This window comes from Micropterus dolomieu, linkage group LG11 (genome assembly GCF_021292245.1).
Source record: "Micropterus dolomieu isolate WLL.071019.BEF.003 ecotype Adirondacks linkage group LG11, ASM2129224v1, whole genome shotgun sequence".
In the NCBI taxonomy this organism is placed as follows: Eukaryota; Metazoa; Chordata; class Actinopteri; order Centrarchiformes; family Centrarchidae; genus Micropterus; species Micropterus dolomieu.
The window spans coordinates 5,448,990-5,470,357 of record NC_060160.1 but is presented as its reverse complement, the minus strand read 5'-3'; the positions used below and the strand labels follow the sequence as shown (position 1 = coordinate 5,470,357).

The 21,368-nt window shown below is 40.2% G+C and overlaps 1 protein-coding gene across 1 annotated transcript in view; it reads left to right on the top strand.

Moving 5' to 3' along the window:
* The first annotated feature begins 15,475 nt into the window (after positions 1-15,475).
* Positions 15,476-21,368, top strand: part of gfra4a (GDNF family receptor alpha 4a) — a 187,664-nt gene continuing 181,771 nt past the window's right edge. The window contains exons 1-4 of the transcript XR_006827250.1: positions 15,476-15,740; positions 20,513-20,606; positions 20,695-20,805; positions 20,926-21,368. The exon at positions 20,926-21,368 is cut by the window's right edge and continues 271 nt beyond it. The gene's annotated coding sequence lies outside the window, so the exon portion shown is untranslated. The remainder of the gene's footprint in view (positions 15,741-20,512; positions 20,607-20,694; positions 20,806-20,925) is intronic.

Sequence of the window (21,368 nt, the reverse complement as noted above, 5' to 3'; positions counted from 1 at the left end):
TTGCAGCTTTAAATGTTTTTTTAATGTTTCTTTGCAGTAAGAGTCAGTCAGTCCTCCAGTGACTGCTGTAGTGGATTTTGTTTTGTCTAAGAATATGTAAACCCCAGGAACATGGTTCATTTATTCCAAATGACCGATAATGACACTGAGTTACAGAAACGAGTGGACGTAGTAGTGAACATGATACCATGATAGGCATTATATCCATAACAGCCACTTTATACCACACAGTCATAACTTCAGTTCAATCTATTTATTTTTTTAATTTATCAGTTGATTTGCATTTTGGCTTCTTCAGAATGGCTATATATATTTTGTCTTTGATGTGTGTCTGCAATCCACCTCTCCAGAACGTGTTTTCTCTTTTAGTTCTTCATTCTTCACTTTAAACAAGTAGGATGCGATCAAGTTGGACAATTTTAGGTCTTTGATTAACACATTCTGTTTTTAAAAAAACTCACTCAGTGGACATTGGTTTATGTTTGAACAGAACCTCTTGTGCACCTTCCAGTCATCCCTCTTTAAACTTCTACCCACAAAGTCTGTAGCAAGGAAAGCATAAACATCCTGCCCTCTCCTAAAACTGCTTCGTGGCTCATACATTGCTTGTGTAACCCTAGGCAGCTCCCAGCTCTGTGTGTGTGTGTGTGTGTGTGTGTGTGTGTGTGTTTGACTGAATGCATGTTTCCCCCCAGGCCATAATGCAGTAAATTAGACTGTGTTCTTAGTCAACTTGCCATGCTAAATAACTGTTAAATGCACTGTAAGTCAGCGTTTTTCAGACTCAGAGGCAGGGATTTTTGCTGAGAGGTTGCTCCTCTGGTTAGCTGTCAGACAGGCTGTTTCCTAGATTAGCTTTGACGTATACCACTATTAACCTGACTTCAAGTGGGCCCTAAAGGTAGTAATGGTTTTGTTTCCTGGGCACTACAACACTACTTGTTTGTTCACAATTCTCAATAAATAAATAAATAACTGATTGTTCTCGCAACCAAAATGGGAGCTGTATAACTGAATATCTTAATAGAATCATTTATGCTTGTGAAATTCTTAGTCCTGCTCAACAGGGTGTTGTATTATACAACAATACATTACAAATGTCCTGAGAACCATAAGTATGAATTACATTTACTTTGGACAGATGTAACGCTGTCGATTTTCCCACTAAAATTGGGCTCATTACAGCGTAATAGCCATCAAATCCACAGAATAGTTAATGTCCTTTTCATTGTGAAGTTGTACAAATCCCTTTCTGTTTCACAGGCATGTCGAATGTGGCTTTAACAGAGGTAATGAAACCAAAGCCCCCCTGCAAAATGCAATTATACTGTGTGAATTACGTACAGTTAAACCCCCGTAATGATTCTCGAGCCAGTGGAACAATTATTGCATTTAATTTGTAGATACCATCATTACAGATGCATCTTGATTTGACATTTTCAAAGTGAGAGGTTCATCAGGAGTTTTTTCTTTTTTTTTTTTTTTTTTTATGAATCCAGAGGGAGCAAGCAAATGCCTCAGGATGCCTCACAGGTAAAAAATAAAAGGTGCAGTATACACCTTTGTATGAAAGAGGTTCATGGAAGTTCAGTCAGAGTTCACGAAGATTACTACACAGGTTCTCAGTCAGCTCTAGAATCTTTTAAAAAATCTCTTTTGTGTTTTTACTGCCTTTGCAATTATGGGTACATATCTGATATACTTCTCATATCACATAAATTGTTACTTACCAAATACTGGGGCTACAATGTTCTTCCCCTCTATCTACAGTGTTTACACTTGAACTAGAGGTTCTCGCAGGTTATAAATCTTGAATTTCGGGCTGTCCTGGGTCAGGTCTCTGTTCCTCGGAAGTCTAATATGAAGACCTCTAATCTGAACTTTCTAATACACTATCAGGGTTTCCTTGGGGTCTTAAAAAGTCTTAAATTTTAAAATCAAAATTTAAGGTCTTAAAAAGTCTTAACACTTTAGAATGTTTTTTCCTCCCGTAGTTTTTTCTTGTGCAATAGTCCAAAATGTATTACGACTACAACATGCAGCTGTCGTCTTATTGGATTGTACCACTGATATAAAACAGATATGTTCTTCTAATAACAAATCTGTTATTCTTCAGCTGTGTGAAAGTGCAACCTTAGTGACTCTTGCCTGAAAGAAACAGAACTTAGGGCTTGGTTAAAATCAGTCGCTAGCAACATATTTGAAGCCTACTGTCGCTGCTTAATGAATGAGCGCCGCTACTAAAATTTCACCTGATCATTAATGATTTTCAGTAAGCTACGGTAACACTCAATGCATGGCTGTCTTTCTCTCCTTATTCTTCAAAGGATAAGTGAATGTGAGCGAGAGAGCGGCAGAAAGTGACAGTGAAAGCATAGACTGTATAAAATAAGGAAGTGCCCGGAAGTGACCATATTTGGACGAGACGGTGGAGCTAACGGCCGTGTATGGAGCTAGCTAGCTTGCTTAGCTTATTTTAACAGGGTTGACAATTTTGTCTAGTCAACAACATTCTAAATGTACTCACCAGAGAAAGTGAACAGCCAAGTCCTAACATGCTTTTTCAACAGCACTGGTTAAATTTACACAGTGCCGTGGGTACAAGTCACTCTAGCCTGATTCACAGGTCACCATAGTAACGATTCACAGATAATCCCGCCCTGAAGCATGTGGCTTTAATATTCGCCACATGCTTCAGGGCGAGTATTAAAGCCACATGCTTTAATACTAAAAGCAGCATACTCTGCTTTATGGTCTATTTTCCTCTAAATGGGACCACAATTTACTAAATGAACATCATGTTGTATTGAATAAGATCTGAAACTAGCAATTGAGACCATAAAGACATTACGAAATTGTTTAGTGAGGTAATACATCAGCTGAGAAGTAGGTTCATTTTACCATTATTTCTAATGGAACAGTACTTGTTGTTGCAATGAGAAGATTCGCTCCCTGCTGGCTGTTCAACAGAATGCAGGTTTAAGGGACTTATGCATTGGATTCACGTCTCAGACCGGAAGCTTCCCGCTTGGATGAAAGTAAGCAGATGACAACATTAGCATTAAGTTGTCAGGTTACAGCTCTGTCCTGTACACATACTTTACATCTTGATAGCTAAATTAAATTAAATAGAAAGGACAGTGTTGAACACAGAGGAGCTGAAGTTAGTAACGTTAAAGCAAATAAGGGATGCAAACTAGTCCTTTTACACTAATGAGGATAATTACTCTTTTGGATTTTAATGTACACATGAAATTCTTGTATTTATACAGAAGGAATGTGGTTCTCATGTTGCCTATTTTTTAAATTAATTTCTACAAATGTATAAAGCAGTAAATTAAGACACAAAAGGCAAACAGGAACAGTCCTATAGGTAATGTCTGTAATAATTCTGGGGTCATATTAACAGTGTTTTCCTGCCATTATACGGTGGTGAGGCTCAAAACTGCTTGGGGCTGCGCCATGAATGTAAAATCACTGTGGAGAGCTTCAAAACTAACCACATGACTTTCAACGGATCTAATGTTCTTAATTCAAAACCAGTAGACTTATTTAGCGAGTCTAACTTTTGTGGTGTAGTTTATTCAAAATCTGCTCTAGATTTTCCTACTTATTATTCACAGAAGTGATATTAACAGTGTTTCTAAATTATGTGGAATTGCATATTTCTTTATTGGAAAACAAATATTTCATGGGGTATGACCCCCAAACCCCCAACACAAAAATAACATCTCAATTTTATACATTATATCTCCCTATGAAAGCATGTTTTAATCCCCATGGACATTATTTTTATTACTTGTAAATGTAGATGCTTTGCACCTGCCTCAACGTCTCCCTGCACTCACTCACACACACACATTCACCTCTCTCTTGGCTGTCTCTTTCTGCAAACACACTGGCTTTCCCCGCCTCTCACTGTCTCTGTCTCCCTGTCTGCTCCCCGGAGTTTCTCCATCAGCAGTAGTTTATGTTTTATAAAGTCGCAGAAAAGACAGAACTCTTCTTTTTTCTAGATATTTCCACCAGTCAACCTTTTTTAATGGCAGCAGGTTCACCGCATGCCAGCTTGTTAATTATGTAGCTTATCAATGTCATCATCCATCCCAGTGTTTCATTGTTGACATCCAATGCCAATTTTGTTTGATACCGTGATATAGGTCTTAAATTTCAAACACAGTGGTCTTAAAAAGTCTTAAATTTGACTGGGTGAAACCTGCAGAAACCCTGCACTATTATAACCTCAAGTATTAATGTTTCTCTTGTAGCATTTTGAGTTACATAATTTCTCTTGGAACACATTAGCTTGACTCTTTCGTTCCTCAGAGCCATTTTGCTGTGAAGTGTAAGAAACTATAAGCGGTTGCTTGCACTTTCTACTTGTGAGGGACCCTCTAGTGCTCATTGACTCTGTTTGGATTTCAGAGCCCCCGATGAATGCAGAGATTGGAACGTGTACAATTGCAATCTGAACATCCCCTACAGGCTCTGCAAAGCCTTTTGACCTTGTGGAGCAGAAGAATGAGGCAGAAGTCTTAGCGTATGTGTTTATTACTTTGCTCGGAGCGCTTGCTCCAGCCTGGCACACAGAGATGTATTTGTGTATTTGACTCACCTCAGCATGTGCCATCAGATGTCTTTGCACTTTTTCGACCCACTGACTGCACTTCAAACCATAAATTAACGAATAAATAAACACCAGCAACTTGTCAAAGCCACACTTGAAATAAAAATGAGAGTGCAAGGTTGGTTTCTTGATCATATTTTGCTTTAGAGACGCATAAAGAAACTCCTCTGGTATCAGGAGGATGAAAGTGAAAAGGGGGCCACAATGTTCCCTGGTCGCTCTCGACCTCACACTATCTCAGTTAAGCTTTGGCACTTTATTTGCCTGCAGATTTGCATACTTTATGAAGTGCCCTTCAGGAAGTGCCTCTTCATTATAAGGCGTGTTATTATACTTTAGTAGGTTCAGAATTGGGGCCTTTGTGTGAGCTGCCTGATAACATAGTTTACATGAAACAAACTGATGGGACACAGCACTTTAATGTCTGCCGTTGATTTTGAACATATGTGACTCCTACAGGTCCTTGAAACTTTGATTGCCAAGAAATCTCAGTCAACTCTTCTTCAGGACAGAGAAGAGATTCTGCCAAAGTCCAGTTTGAAACCGCTTTGATCTGCTAGAATTTGTTGGTTTTTTTTGATGAATCCTTGTCTCTTTGTGCCTGTTGTATTCTAATTTTTAGTATGAATTTGTATTACTAACACAATAATACTGTTACATCACTGTTTATTGCTTTACTGAAGAGAAGCCAGCGGTGCCTTTATTATTAGTATTTGCTGGCTGATTTTCATGCATCTAAGTACACCCTCCCAGTTGGGTTGTGACTGATTGTCCCAGGTGAAAATGCCAAAACACATCTTAATTTGGCTGGTTGTGTCGAGGGGCACAGTGTTACGATTCCCCCACATCGTTGTTATTTACACAAGCTAACAAGGTTAGGACAGGATTTAGACTCCTGAATGTCATGGTGGTTTTTAAGAACCAGAATTTAATAAGCTCCCCTGTCAGGTTGGGTTGCAGCAGTGCATTAATATGCATGAATATATATAAGTGTCTGTTCCTCACATTTAAAGGATTAACAGCTGAGTCTGTTACCTGTTTTAGAATTGCTAGAGGAGGAGTATTTTTGGCTCTACAGGGTGGGGGGATTATTTATCATTATCGTGCTGTGGATCACGCTGTACTGAGCTAATGTCGATACTTAAGGCAAAACTGGCTTAAAATCATGTACCTCTATAGCCTACAATAATTACTTTATTTCAATTTACATATTATGATAATTTGCGAGTCATATGGCGCTTTGCTCATTTACGGTTTTGAATTAATAGGCTCTGTCTGCCTGCATGGCTCGGGTTGGAGGTTTGTGTTCTTGACCCACTTCCAGGAGTCTGTGTCACTGACGGTCCATTCAGCTGAGTAAGGTCTGCATGCCCCCACCCCTCCATGCTCTCCCTCCTCCCTATCCCATTTATATGCCCTCATCATCCCCAAGCCAATATATTCCCATTTACTGTAGCTGACAGTGGATAAGAACAGAGCTACAAATAGCGCTGGGCCATTTAATGAGGGTAGAAGTTACTCTGAAGGTGAGAATGGTGGATTTGTTGCTAGACGGTTGCTGATCTAAATCCTTGGGAAGGTAAAGTAGAGAAAGCATATGTTCGCATCTCTCAACAGCAGTTGAACATGTGCAGCATTTTTCTGCACAGATATAGAAAAAAGTAATTAAATTACTATATTATTATTTTGATTTTTGTGTGTGAATGAATTGTACTGTGTACTTTTCACTCGCTTTCCATGAATTGCACCTTGAGGACGGAATAAAGTATTTGGAAATGAATTAAAAAAATAGAATTAAATTTGTTGGCAACCAATTTCATCGTCGTTTTTTTACTTCATTGATTATTCACTGAACCCCTAGCGCAAATTCTGCAATTCCGTCTGTGTTTTCCGCATCGCGGAAATCATATAGCCCTAGTCTCCCTGCTAGAGAGCTACAAAGTGGGGCAGGTTTGAAATATCTTGTTTGTCTGTCCAATCTACTGCTATGTTTGGATGAGTGTATGTAGTTACACCATCAGGCCTTTGATGTAAATGAGTATCCTCATTATCACATTTCCCATGATAAAAGATCCATTTTAAAACCGATTAAATGTCAGCATGGACTATTGTTGCATCTGAGGCATCAGTTATGTTTCATGCTTTTAGGTTAATGTTGCATTACATAAATGTGGGCAAGGGGTTAATGTTATATGGCACATCTCCATGTGAACAAGAGCATGCTGCCATATCCTAATATGGATGGTTTTTTTTGACTGCTGTACCTGTTGAGCAAGCAGATTTTATTTCACCCTCGAGAATTCACATCAGACTCGAGTTGAAATTTGACTGATCGGTCATGTAGTATTAAAACTAAAGTTAATTAAGAGAATGAAAGGCATACAAAGAAAAACCTCAGAGGACCAGGCCTGTGACAGAGAGGTTTGATATATCTCAAAAGCCTTGTCTGAAAACAAAATGAGTCAGATTTTATGCGTACAGCTCACCTACTGTATCCTCGCTCACATAAGTGTCAGTACCAGTTGAAATCGATCTTGCTGCTATATGTTAGCCTGCTGGATATATCCAAAGTTGCTGTTTTGCTGATGGTCAAGCCCCTTTGATCAGGAGATGTGGTGCGAGGTCCTGCAGCTCTCAAGTGACTCAGCAGATATGACTCAGTGAGGCAGAGAGTAACCTGAGTCAGCTGAAAACAAAAACCTCACTGTCATAACAATAAGAGCAGGCTGGAAAATGAAGTGTTTTAGCTGGCCAAACCAAAGGAGAGACAGTGATGACAGCAATGAGATCGAGTTTATTTCCCCCTTTGGCTTATAGAAATATTTTAGGTTTTTTCAGACGTTAGAAAAATACATCAAACTTGAAAAGCTAAGATACGGCTACACCCTAAAAACACAACACCTATATGGTTATTGCAGCTACTGTATTCATACTCTCCCCATTACCAGCATGACCTAATAATGATACAGCTTTAAAAGTTCAATACACAGCTTCATAAACAGACATTTATGAGAGATACAAAAAGATCCACTGTTTGGCCAGAGGCGAGCGAAGGGAATCGAGGGATGAACTGAGCGTGAGATGGAGAGGAAGAATGAGAAGAGAGTTAAAAGAGAGGGGTGGCTAAAGCACCTGGAGGTCAACAACAAAAGCTTCACAAGCAAAAATAGAGACAGCTGTGCCTCAGGATATCAGCTAATGAGCAGGCAATGTCTTTTCAAGAATCTAAGAGCTCATGATATGACGACAAGGCTGTAGCGTACAGTTGATGGTCTGTTGCAAATGATCCGTCATTAATAGAAGAAAGAAAAAACAACATAAAGGAAAATCACATAAGTCTGTAAATGAGGGGTTTCATGCCAGAAGTCTGGAATGTATTTTGAAAATGTTTAGTTTCCCAAAATTCAATCAATCATTACCTCAAAAAGCATAAATGATTCTATCATCCCTGCGATGGATTGGCGACCTGTCCAGGGTGTACCCCGCATTTAGCCCGATGTCAGCTGGGACTTGCTCCAGCCCCCCGCAACCCCTTACGCAGGGTAAGCGGTTGACGATGGATGGATGTATGGGTTCTATCATCGAAAGCAGTTTCTTAAGTTTGAGTAATACCTGAAGTGCTTTACTTCCATGCTAGTAATGAATTTTGTAACGGCACAATACAGGTGGGATTTACAATTTAAATTGTGCTGTTGTATTATTCAAACATCGAACATTTAAACTATTAGATTCTTGGTCAGTGGACTGCAGTTCAGTTACATTAATTACATAATGTAATTACAGTTATTACAGTGTAATTAAAAATTTTAATTGTCAAAAAATCTCATGAAAAGACCAAAACCAAGAATGCGTTAGTCCGCCTCTCATCCATCCATCTTCATCCGCTTATCCGTGGGCAGGTCGCGGGGGCAGCAGCTCCAGCATGGGACCCCAAACTTCTCTTTCCCAGGCCACATTAACCAGCTCTGACTGGGGGATCCCGAGGCGTTCCCGGGCCAGCGGGGAGATATAATCTCTCCACCTAGTCCTGGGTCTTCCCCGAGGCCTCCTCCCAGTTGGATGTGCCTGGAACACCTCCTTAGGGAGGCACTTTGGTGCCGACCAAAAGTCCTTCTCCATGTCTTCTCCGAACTTCTCCCACACCCGCTGCTTTGTATCTGCCACAGCAGAGCAAACAAAGCTCTGCCAGAGGTGTGAGTTGAAGATCTCGTGGACAAGGGCCTCCTCCAGACGTTCCCAGTTCACCCGCACTACCCGTTTGGGCTTACCGGGTCTGTCCAGAGTCTTCCCCCAAGCCCTGACCCAACTCACCACCAGATGGTGATCAGTTGACAGCTCCACCCCTCTCTTCACCCGAGTGTCCGAAACATGCGTCCTCAAATCCAAAGAAACGATTACAAAATCGATCATCGATCTTCGGCCTAGGGTGCTCTGGTACCACGTACACTTATGAGCATCCTTATGTTCGAACATGGTGTTTGTTATAGACAATCCATGACTAGCACAGAAGTCTAATAACAAACACCCATTCGGGTTTAGATCAGGGAGGCCGTTCCTCCCAATCACGCCTCTCCAGGTATCTCCATCATTGCCCACATGCGCGTTGAAGTCTCCCAGTAGAACTATGGATTCCCCTACTGGAGCCCCATACAGAACTCCATTCGGGGTCTCATAGAATACTCTCCGAATACTCTGAACTGCTGTTTGGTGCATATGCACAAACAACAGTCAGAGTTTTCCCCGCCAAAACCTGAAGGCGTAGGGAGGCAACCCTCTCGTTCACCGGAGTAAACTCCAACGTAGCGGTGCTCTGCCAGTGGCTTGTGAGTATCCCCACACCCGCCTGGCGCCTCACACCCTGGGCAACTCCAGAGAAGAATAGGGTCCCTCCCCTATCAAGAAGTACGGTTCCAGAACCGAGACTGTGCGTGGAGGTCAGCCCCACCAGATCCAACTGGTAGCACTCAATCTCCCGCACAAGTCCCGGCTCCTTCCCCCACAGAGAGGTGATGTTCCACGTCCCCAGAGCCAGCCTCTGTTGCGCGGGTCTGGTCCATCGAGGCCCCTGACCTTCACCGCCACCCATGTGGCAGCGCACCCGACCCCTGTGGATCTTCCTATGGATGGTGGGTCCAAAGGATGGAGAGGGGGGGTGCCACGTTGCTGTTTCGGGCTGTGCCCGACCGGGCTCCGTGGCAAACCTGGCCACCAGGCGCTCGCTGGTGAGCCCTCCCTCTGGACCTGGCTCCAGATGGGGGCAGGGTCTCTCTTCCTCTTCCTCGATTGGTCATAGAGGGTCTTTAGTCCGCCTCTCAATACTTTCTAATTACCTTGTCTATTGAACTCAGCCCAGAGTCCATCGATTCCTACTTCATAAATCTTTAAAAAAACAAGTCATAAATATATAGATTCATAAAAAGGCTCAGCAATTTCCTAAAACAGCTGGGCACTGTAGTTTTTAGAAAACATCAGTCAAAAAGGAGTAAGTAGTGTATTTGTTTATTATCAGCTATACTATTTTCAGCTGCAGATGAATACTCACGAAGTGCTATAGTTAGTATTTATGGCAGCAGGACCTTGTGCGACTGACTCTTAATAAACTACAGTTGTTTGCTGCTATTCCTGTTTTTTGTAATGAAGGAACATGTCACCCAGTGCAGTGGTGTGGCTCATTGATGTTTTTTAAAATAGTTTTTGGACAACAATGTAGCTCTATTGCACAGAGGAATAAGATAGATCAGGCTTTGGCTGCACAAACAATACTTGTTAGTAGGATCAATGCACTGTTTGTTTTGGGCTTTTCATGGGCTCAGAAAAATATTGGATATTGCCAGATTCCAGAAAATATGATGCTAGATTTGTTCTTGAATCAAAACTGCAGCAAGAGCAGTCAGCTTACCTGCCAGTTATGTTTCATAATGCAGTGTATAAAAACCTTTAGTAAAGCCCTCTTTATTTGTGTGCTGTAAACTGCAGAACGTAACCTAAATATAGCTCATCTAAGTCGCCTTTCGTGACTTCATCCAAACGCTAGCCTTTTTCAAGGATAAGCCGTTCAATTTTTGTCTCCTTTGTAGCAATATAGTTAGCAGCTACCCTTGCTCATGTCGTCGCCACCTTTTATCAAGGAGAAAGCACAGCCTTACACATATAGAAGTATTGATTTTTGGAATTGTTAATCAATTCAGAATCATAGAATGTGAAAGCCTTGATTCTCACATGAATCTTTTTAATGCATTTCCCAAACCAACATTCCTTATTTCCTTTTACAAGCCTGAGCAAAAGATGGGAAGGCTTTTTGGGTATTTTTTTTTTTTACAAATGACTTTCTTTGTTTACATTGTTGCATTAAGTTGAGTTTTTAAAAATGGAATTTACTCTTTGACTGCGCTCTAATAGCATTAGCAGAGGTTAATTATGTCTGTCTAACAGATGTAATTAGGTAATTGCATAGACAAAGTCACACAGATGGCATTTATTTATACTGCAGGTAACTGGCAAACAGGGTGAAGCATGAAAGAAAAGGTTACACTGTTTTAAATTGTAATAGTAGTAATGATTTTATGCGTTTACTGGTGTTGTAGACATCTGGATGTGAAAGCAGCAATATTGTTAATAATATAATAATAAAATAAATGGCAAAAATGAACAGTGGTTGTACCTTTGCTGTATATTACTTTGCATTGTTGCAAATGACTCTGTGAAACACCATTTGTCCGAACGACATATTCAGGGTAGGAATTAATAGCGTTAACACAATGGATTGTCTTGTTGTTGAGCCCTTTGCGCTCTGTTGTGTAACTAGGTAGGCTGCACACACAATGCCACCAGATCTCATAAATTCTTGGCAGAGGGTGAAAGCGAACGTTGACGAGGACCAGGCCTTTATCAGAGAATGATAAATCCCCCTCCACTGCCACACAGAGGATCACTGAGGAACCTTGAGCTGATTTATTGAGCTCAGAAAAACGGGGAGAGTGAGGAAGCTGTCCTCTGTCTGGGTATCACTGCCATTCTTCATTTGGGTGACGTTTCACTCAACCCTTGAAGAGAGTCCCATGGAATACTGCTCTTTCTGTTTTTAAGACAATTTTTATGGCATTTCTGGTTCATAAGATGGTGTTTAGAGACAAAACAAGAAAAGAAAGAGGTATGTGAGGCATGACAGAGTCAGAGTCATGAGTTGCATTCAGACTCATGACATTGCAGATTCATGGTATTATTTTATTTATGTTTTTTCTTGTGGCCAATGTCTGAATAAATGTCAGTATTTCCAGCACAACTCTTAAATAAATCTGTAGTAGGTGCTATATTGTAATGGACAACAGTGTGGATTTGTGCATTTTATATTAAATAAATTTGAACTACTCAAAACTATCCCCCTCTTCCTGAGAGAGAGAGAGAGAGAGAGAGAGAAGCAGGAAGGTTGAGATCAACTTTCAACAGACGGCTGAAGAGACCCCAACAGAATGGGGGTGGAAAGGTCACTTTCCCTAAGTGCTATTCATGAGCAGTTGATCGTAAAACTGGCCATCTTTGACAACAGCCGAGATAAGTCTCTCGGTGCCTGAATTGTTAAAATGACAGGAAACCCTAAACTCCCCCCCCCGTAACCGTGTCAACTGACCTTGATCTGTGTTTCATTACCCCATCAAAGTAATACCCCTTCACGCCTAAGTGACAAAATCCAGGACAGCCCCGAACTTTGTGTAAACAAAGACTGCAGTCTCCAAAGACTCAAAGCATTAACTAAATCTTTTAGTTACTTGATTACGTTTGCCTCTAGTTGAGTAGTTATGTTACCATGTTGTTGCTATCTGTTGTTGATATTATTGCTGAAAAGAATCTAAATAAGTTACTTTTGCAGTGTTTTGATTTTCAGCAAGATTAAGGACACTCCTTCATCTTATGTGTAACCAGTGCTTGTTCACAATACTTTCTCACACAATTCCTTTAGAAATGATGATAAAGAAATGTCATACTATACTCTATTAATTGCCGGCTTGAATTTAAGGCTAAATAACTAAGTTCCCCAGTTCCTAAGGAAAGATTGTTTTGGATTAATCTAAGCTTTCCTCATGTAACCTGTGCTCCCCCAAGTGGACGAAATAAGTATTACATACCATCGTCGGAAATGCCGTTAATGTATAAATGTCGCTCATTTATCATGACCAATAATTTGACAAGTGTTTTCCTGTTACCAAATGCTTAACTAAGAACGGTACAACTGTTTGACCATTGAGGTTTGATTGTGGAAAATATTTGATTATAATACGCGCAAATCGATTTTCTTCTTTTATAGACAGTAAAAGTTTAGAAAGACAGGCCCTCGGGAAACCGGAAACGCCCCTGCGGGAACTAAGGACTGCCCCCTGGGGGCGTTCTGTCTCTTCTCCTCGTGCTCTGCTCTCTGGACACTTCGGCACGCGTCCGGCGTGCCTCTCCCGGCAACACCCTAAGAATTCGACCAGCGCAACAAAGTTTTTGTTTGGCTTGAAGCTACACATGCGAAGTGTCGCGACATCGATTTGTCCCTCAGTTCCAGCAACTGTACTTCTTTTTATCTCCTTTCTTTTCGTTTGTTAAAAGTTACCAGTCCGTTAAGTTACACTAGTTCATTCAAGAACGACCCAGCTCTTTTTTTTTTAAAGCTTTTTCGTCGAGCCAACTTCACCGAGGTCAGACCAAGACCAAGTGGTCTCGCCAGTGGCAACGAAGGAAACCTGAAAACAGCCTAATGACCAGACGGAGGACGGCCAACCCTTGAGGTTTTTCTTCAGACACGGAGAACCCCAGAGAATCCCTAGCAAAAGCCAGGATTGGGCAGCTAGCGTGGGACCCGTGCAACAGGCCAAAGCAGGCCGCCGACAAGCAGTAAGACCTAACAAAACATTCTGTGGTCAGGGAGGTCCCATAGCGTTAATATTGTCCTTTTAGCTCCTAGACTCATAGCTTACTTTCATTAGTTCTCCTCTGCCGTCAGAGTCAAATGCTTACCACAATCGAACCTCCATTCTCATTGTTTAGCCTTTGCTTATTTTCCCTGATGTATTTAACCACCTTTTTATATCACCTTACTTAGTTAATAAATTCACTGTAACCAAGGAATTGTGTGTGTTGCCTATTTCTACGTCCCTGCCAAGAGAATTGACCCTTTAGATATGAGACGGACTGATTGATTTAAGATAATTGAGCGATTATTAACTAACTGATCACTGGTGAATAATTGTATAATTATTAAAAGCTACCTAGAGGTCCGCAGACTCTAGGATAATAACAACTCCGGTGGTGCCCCTTTTTAAACGAGAGCTTTTTATGGGTTAATATATTTTTGAATATTAAAATTCATAATTAGGTATTAATTCTCATAAATTTATTAAAATTCATAGCTAGTTTAGACATGCTACAATATTTTGGTTTAAATCCGCAAAACCAGCTCAGAACACCAGGGCCCCTGTGCAACTCTGAGCCCTCTGATTTATTGACGGTTCCCCCAACGATATGGCACCCCAGACAAAACGGTGCAGCACATCAGCTTTTAAACTGAAAAATGTCTTGGTGAAATAAATTAATTTCAATGGAATCTCTGTTCAGTAGACAGGGGTTAGGTTAATTTGCATGATTTTTTTGTCTAGGTCAGCTTTGGTTCAAATTTGTGCTATTGACAAATAGTCATCTTACCAGAGATTTTAAAATGGAGGAAGCTAATTGTAGGTTATTAGCTAGATGTTAGATATGAGAGATGATAGATGATAAATCTCCTTTTATCTGAATAGACAGTCCACTCTTGCAACAGCATGTTCCTGGTTGGCTAGCATATTAATGGTTAGCTCACCACCTACTGTAGTTCACCACCAAGCTCTGTGAGTAGTCAATATTTCATGAAGATGCACAGATGAATTTCATTGTGCTACTTTCTGGTAGGACCAGTCCTTAAGAATTAAACATGAAGCTCTACTTTCAAGAATCCCCCTTCTCAAGATATTTAATAAGTATACAGGGAGAAATCCATTGTTGAAGCAGCAGAGAGACCAATTTTAGCTCCTACTGTAGTCTACGTAAGCCATGAAGTCAGCCACAAGATTTTTTTTCTCTAATGCTATCGGTTCCTCCGCCTCCACATGCAACCCACAGCAGAGCGAAGCAACTTCACATTTGTTCTCTGGAGGCTGTCGGACTAAAGAAGGCGAGGCAGGTTGAAGGACATTGGGTACACCGCAAGACTTGACTATAACACTCCATCACAAAATCAGTGCCTCCCAGAAGGCACTGAACATCACAGATCTAACAATGAGTACTTGAGGCCAGATATTTCTTTTGAAGGCAGTAAAGTTTAGTAAAACCCTGCTCTGCATTCATTGAAACCAGCACAGGCGGTTTGCTACCAACCCAGACTCTTGACTAAATAATTAATTTTCTGTTGTATCAGGGCCTGGGTGAATACTTTTTCTTGGTTTGTTGGAAGATGTCCATTAAAACAGTTTTTAGTCTGATTGGACAGGGAGAACATTTCCTTTTACAGATAACCGCACAGTCTCATCACTATTGTAAATTAATGCTTGTAGCTGAAAGGCTTTAGCTTCTGCTAATTATTAAAGTCATGACAATGTGGTTGGGTTTTTTTTATGGTTGACAAAGCAGTTTCTAACAAACACTTTTCATTGAAGTAACAGTTGTACAGACAGGATAATCCACTCCAGACTGTATGGCTTGTTGTGGATTATCCCTTAAATATAATCACTGTTCTAAATTGATACGCTTGCCTCAAAGTTGCTAAGCAACCTGTGTACGCTTAGCAACAATAGCAGGCACGGTAAACAAGTGTCTAACTTTAACCTTATAACCTTTCAATTCTGAGTTCAAAATATTCACCGAAAATATCTGAATGCTCTTATTTGAAATTAGCGTAATAATTAAATCCCAAGATGTGGATTGCTAAAAGCCTCAACACTGTTTACTCATTTACTCGATTGTATTTGTTCTCCAGGTCAATCATTCTGCATTCTTCTAACACAGCACTTGTCTTGGTTTATACCGTACAGCCATGTTTCCCCAAACATAGGGTTGTGACCCAGAATGGGTCGCAGGCCCATTTTCATTGGGTCGCCAATTGGTGAGTAAAATTCTTAACAATGTTACAGTATGTAAATGAGGGTTCTTTTTTGATACGCTTGTCTGTTCAGCTCAGCTGATGTGTGAGGTTTTCTCTTTCTTTTCCCTAACCTGATCTTCTGTCCACATTCATACAAAATGTAATGTCTGTAGACTGTGATCTGTCTCTTTCGATCCTATGTGGTCTACTGTACAAGGGCGAGTTTCTAGATGCATTAAAAGGTCCAGTGTGTAATATTTCTGAGGCTCTATTGACAGAAATGCAATATAAGATCCATAACTATGTTTTCAGTGGTGTATAAAGACCTCACATAATGAACCATGATGTTTTTATCAACTTAGAATGAGACATTTATATCTACATAACCGCGGGCACCCCCTTCTTTGGAGGTCACTGTATTTTGTCGTCATGTTTCTATCGTAGCCGTCAACGAACAAACAGCGCTACAGAGCACGTGTTCTGAGCATCACGGTGTTCTTCTTCTGCTTGTGTAATTCTGGTAGTGTAGACGCCCGTCACTACATTGAATATGTACAAAGAAGAAGAAGAGGGACTAATAATAATATTAATAGTAATATACAGTCCCCGAGTAGTCTTCTGGTTTATTAGAAGTAAGAAGAGAAGTGACATTTGGACAACTGAAGGAGCACACAGGTGTTATTTAGCACGAGAGCCGACAGCCAGATGGAGTCCGGACAAACAGCTGACTGGCTTGCAGAAATCACGGATTTTGTGGATTTTCCCAGATGGAAGGCTATAACGTTAATGTGGGACAGATGTTTTCAAAGCAGTGCTGAAGTTGTCTGTTTTCTGCTGGACAGGTAATTAACTTTGTTTGTCAGACTTTAGCGATGCAAATGAAAACTGTTGTTTGATAGCTAGAAGCTGGCCATAATCACAGAGAGCTGTGACATGTTTCCCCTGTCAGTGGTGTGAATATGGATTCATTTCATGGCAACTACTTATTCTCCAGCCTGTGGTTTGGCTTTGCCGGTTACTTAGCGAGACAATCAGCTGATCAGTAACGTTAGCTTAGCAGTTAGCTTAGAGCATGGAAGCATCAGCCAGCTAAACTTTTACTGACTGGTAGAAAAAGCTTTGTTGTTAGTTGGATTGGTTTATTCTCCAGCGCTGTGCTTTGGCTTGTGGTGTTATGTTAGTTGGATTAATTTCATGTAGTTACTCTCTCTCTCTCCAGCGCTCTGTTTTGGCTTTGTGTGTTATGTTCCTGAGAATCAGCTGATCGCTAATTGGCAATAAAAGGGCAGCTTCAAGCATCGAAGCTCAGATCAGCCAGCTAAACGTAGTTGTTTGTAATTTCATGTAGTTCTTCTCCAGCTTCTGTTATGGCTTTAAGCGGACAGAAATGCGCCGTTACCTTCCTGAGACAAACAGCTGATGAATATTATTGGTAATGAAACGGTAACAGCAGGGAAGCTCAGATCAGCAGCTAAACTTCACATTTTACTGCCATGGTGGAAAACATGTATTTCTTTTTACTGCTAATGGTGATATATAACAAGACCCTGTGCCTATCAAGTGACCAATAATAAATACTTTCCGAATTTGCATTAAAATTTTTTATTGGATATTGCATCCGACTGTGCACACAAATATGTAATTTGTACTTTCACATGCTAAATGCCCATTAAATCGTTGCACCGTTTTACCACAAGCTGAAATTATGGCTGTCAGTACTACTTTGTGTTCCTGTTGTATTTAAAAAAAATTCAAAAGACATTTTGGTAATATTTGCAGATTGTTTATCTAATTAAGCAAAGTGAGAGGAGCCTTTATCCTCACCAGCCAATGCCTTTGTAAACTTCATGTATTATGTGGTTTATAATGGACTGTGGTGCAGAAGCAGTGAGGCTTACATTGTCCTGTTATCTGTCAGTGGTCATACTTGATGCACTAGATGTGATAGTGTTTGAGAATTTCTTCATTTACTTCGGTATGTTAGTCCAGATGAGCCAACCTAAGATGTAAAATAATGTATTACAGGAGTATGAGACATCATGTAGCACTTCATTTCTTCATGTGGCTGTTGTTTATTAATGAAAAAGTAACAGTAATATTCAAAAAACATTTGGTTTTACATAATTTATATATTTTCTTAACACATCTATCTAAAGAAACCTCATTTCTTGACTGGCAATCTCTTTTATCTCATAGATGGCATCTTTGTCCTGTCTCAGGCACCTTAGCTATACTGCTCACTTGGGTAGAGGAGGGGGGGGGGGTGCAATTCCCAACCCTCACACACTGAACCTTTAATGTGTAATATGTGAAGAAGTGCTCAGTAATGATGGTTTTAAAAATAATAAACTGGACAGGTATCTCCAAATTAAACATTCGCTATATCTAGAAAAGTCCAAACATTTTTTTTTGATGTGTTGATTCAATTTGGCACAACATACTTATGTGAATCTGGATTTCCAACTCTAGCATACCTAAAAAGAAAATTCTTAAATACATTTTATTTACATGGTTTGTTTTGCTCTTTATAAATGTAGATGTATTTTTGTAAATTTGGGTCCCACAGAGACACCAGATTTCTCTTTTTGGGAACCAGTGCCGTACAGTATATTTTATAGAACTCTCACAAGATCTTTTGGAAGTTGATAATAGTGTGTACACATTAAGCATGATGCCAATGGACAGCAATAGATTGATTATATAGCTACTGTATTATTGAGTGCAATTTACCCACTGAATAATAAATAATCTAACGTGGAGCATCAGTTGTATAGGCATAGTTGGTATTCATTTAACAAATAAACAATATTTTATCTTCTTCCTGCAGTAAATGCACATACACCGACTCAGACAGACTCCTTCCTTTATAGTTAAATGTCTGTTTATTTGTGGAATGACTTCCCAATAGGTCACACAATATTAGATTAGATATTTGATATGCTGTTAATTAATTAATCAATTTGGCAAATTCCCCCTGAACATTTTGGCCATTGATATTTCATCTGCCAAACTTCATATGACTCTGGCAAAAAGCTGGCATATGCCGGTTAAAGTAAACCCTCCTCAAGTAACATCACTAGAAGAGTTTGAATTTATCAGATTTTTCGCAGCTCCCTTTGGACCCTGAAAAGGCTTTATACAAGTTTTTCACATATTCAGTGGTACTTCCCAATACCTGTAAACAGACTTTGAGGTATTTGGTTTAAACCATATGGCAGAATTTATGACAGTTGACAAATTTATATTGCCTCACAGTGTATATAGTCAAGCCTCTCACCCCTAGTAACTTCCATATAACGTTTATGCAGTGTTATAAGGGTTATAAACACTTTGACTTCACTGGCCCTTGAGTTCCATCTTTCAGATACATAAATCACCCATCTGACACTAACTACATCAGCCTCCAGTCAGGTTGTAGTAGTGCTAGTTGTTCTGCCAATCACTGCGTGTGGTGCCACAACCACCAATCATATGTCTCAAAGTGGCCTTTGGACAGTAGCAGAAAGATGTGTTTACAAGCAGTTTGAAGGAAGTGAACTGGTTTAATGGATGGATGCATGGACAGATGGACTTGGTTTCATTTCATCATCCAAACCTCAACTATTGCATTTCGCTTATCCTTGTAGTAATCATGTCTGTTATAGGTTATTTCTTTATTCATGTATTCATTGAGGTGTTAAGTCTGCTATTTTTAATGCTAAGCCACTGGTGTGTGTTGGAAATTCCCTTTTCACTTGTGTTCCTGAAACATCAGGTTATACCCCTGGGTGATCTGCGTTGAGGTAGTGATGTGAGCTCTGAAGTTAGGGAACAATATATTGATTTATATGGCTTACATGGTTTTCACTGCTGTATACTGCTTTATTTCTTCAGAATAAAGTGTGATGGTGAACTTTTTTGAGCCACATACAATTTTCCTGCTGTCATAAAAGCAACCATGTAGCAGTTATTACACAGCAAATTAAGTGTAGAGTGAGTTTTTTTGGCTCAGGGACCTGTTATAAAATGTACTGGGTAATCTAAAATGTAGTTCCTACAGCAGGTGCCAATGGAAAAATGAGCATTCTTTGAAAACCATACTTTTTGTAGATGTGTGATTTTTGCCCGACAAGACCAATTTTACTCAATTTCAGCCACACATCATTTCTGATGTATTTCGTGGGCAGTTCCGCAGATGAGGAATGGGGAGAGACGGGCAGCACGAGGCAGCTCATGAAGAGTCTCATTTTGTTGCGTTTCAATTGAATCGACCTGCATCACAGGGTCAAGCCAGAGCATCCAGGCATGCCTCAGGATGACCTTCAGTGCTAAACATATCTGACACCTTAATGGTGGAGGCAGACAGGAATGTTTGTTTAGTCTCTGTAAGGAAGAGAATTGTTTTCAAATTATTTCTGCACCTGTGTGCTGCATTGCTCCAGTCAGCTGATCGCTCTATGTGCCTTTCTCTTAGACAACTGCAGGTGTGACTACTCTGATCTAGCGGAGATGCGATTTACCAGATGTAGGTCAATTAAGGTGCAGTCAGATCAGAATTGACCCTTTGCTCAGCCCTGCCCACTGTAATTAATACTAGGTCATACCCAGGTTACAGTAGCAAATACTCCACATACTCTTTTCAAGACGATGCTACGGAGGAAATCATTCATTTTGGTCGACGTAATTCACTGTGCAGCATTAGCCAATGTTAAAATAAAACGCCACCTCTGTTACAAACCGTATTTACCAAGATAATTGGTTGTCAGAAGCTGTTCATATGACAAATCTGATAAGACGTTATTATTGTTCTCTAGGCTGCAGAACCATCCAGCTCTATGGTGATGGAGGTCATGGAATTCCAGAGGGGGCTCAACCACTTGCTGTACACACAGACAGAAGATTAACAAAGTTTAGTTCGTAACCGGTTTCAATTCATTGATTAGATGTATAACGTTGCATACGTCATCCTATTCAACTTTTTTTTTATTTGGTGAAGAAGAAACTGGCTGCATCAAGTAAGAAAGACAACAAAGATCTCCAACCATGGCTGAAATCAATCTTCAACCACTTTTATTGGTCATGGGAGTAATGTGAAGGTGATCAGGAGGTAATAATGAGATTTTGTTGTATGAAAAATTAACGATAGGATACTGGATACGAATGCTGTTCATATTTTTGTCTCTGTTAATCCAAAAGTCAAAAAAATATTCATAATCTGCTGTCCCAGATACATACTCTAAACATAGGCTTTTCCTGTACTGCGAGTATGCCAAGGAAAAATGTGTTTGCATCGGTGGAAGTCGCTGCTGAATCATGTGTGACGTGCAGAGATGGGGGGAGAATGTGTTGAGTACCTGTCATCACCCAGCCTTGACAGAGGAACAACAGAGAAGAAAGAAGTGGCTCAAAGCAGATTCACCTGTTTTCCAGTCTCTCAAAGCAGTTGTGATGGACAAGAATCTCCTTCGAGACCTGAAGCAGATGAGACATTTCAAGCACACTGCTATGCCTTTTGTACATAGTCAGATTTGTTTCATTGAAGTTCACCTATGCTGTTCAACAGCTACTGAGTAAAAAAAAACGGCCACTGCTGTGAGGACGAGTAACACTGTTCTACTATCTGCACTACACTAATAGTACTAACACTGCTGCTACTCTTACACCCAACTA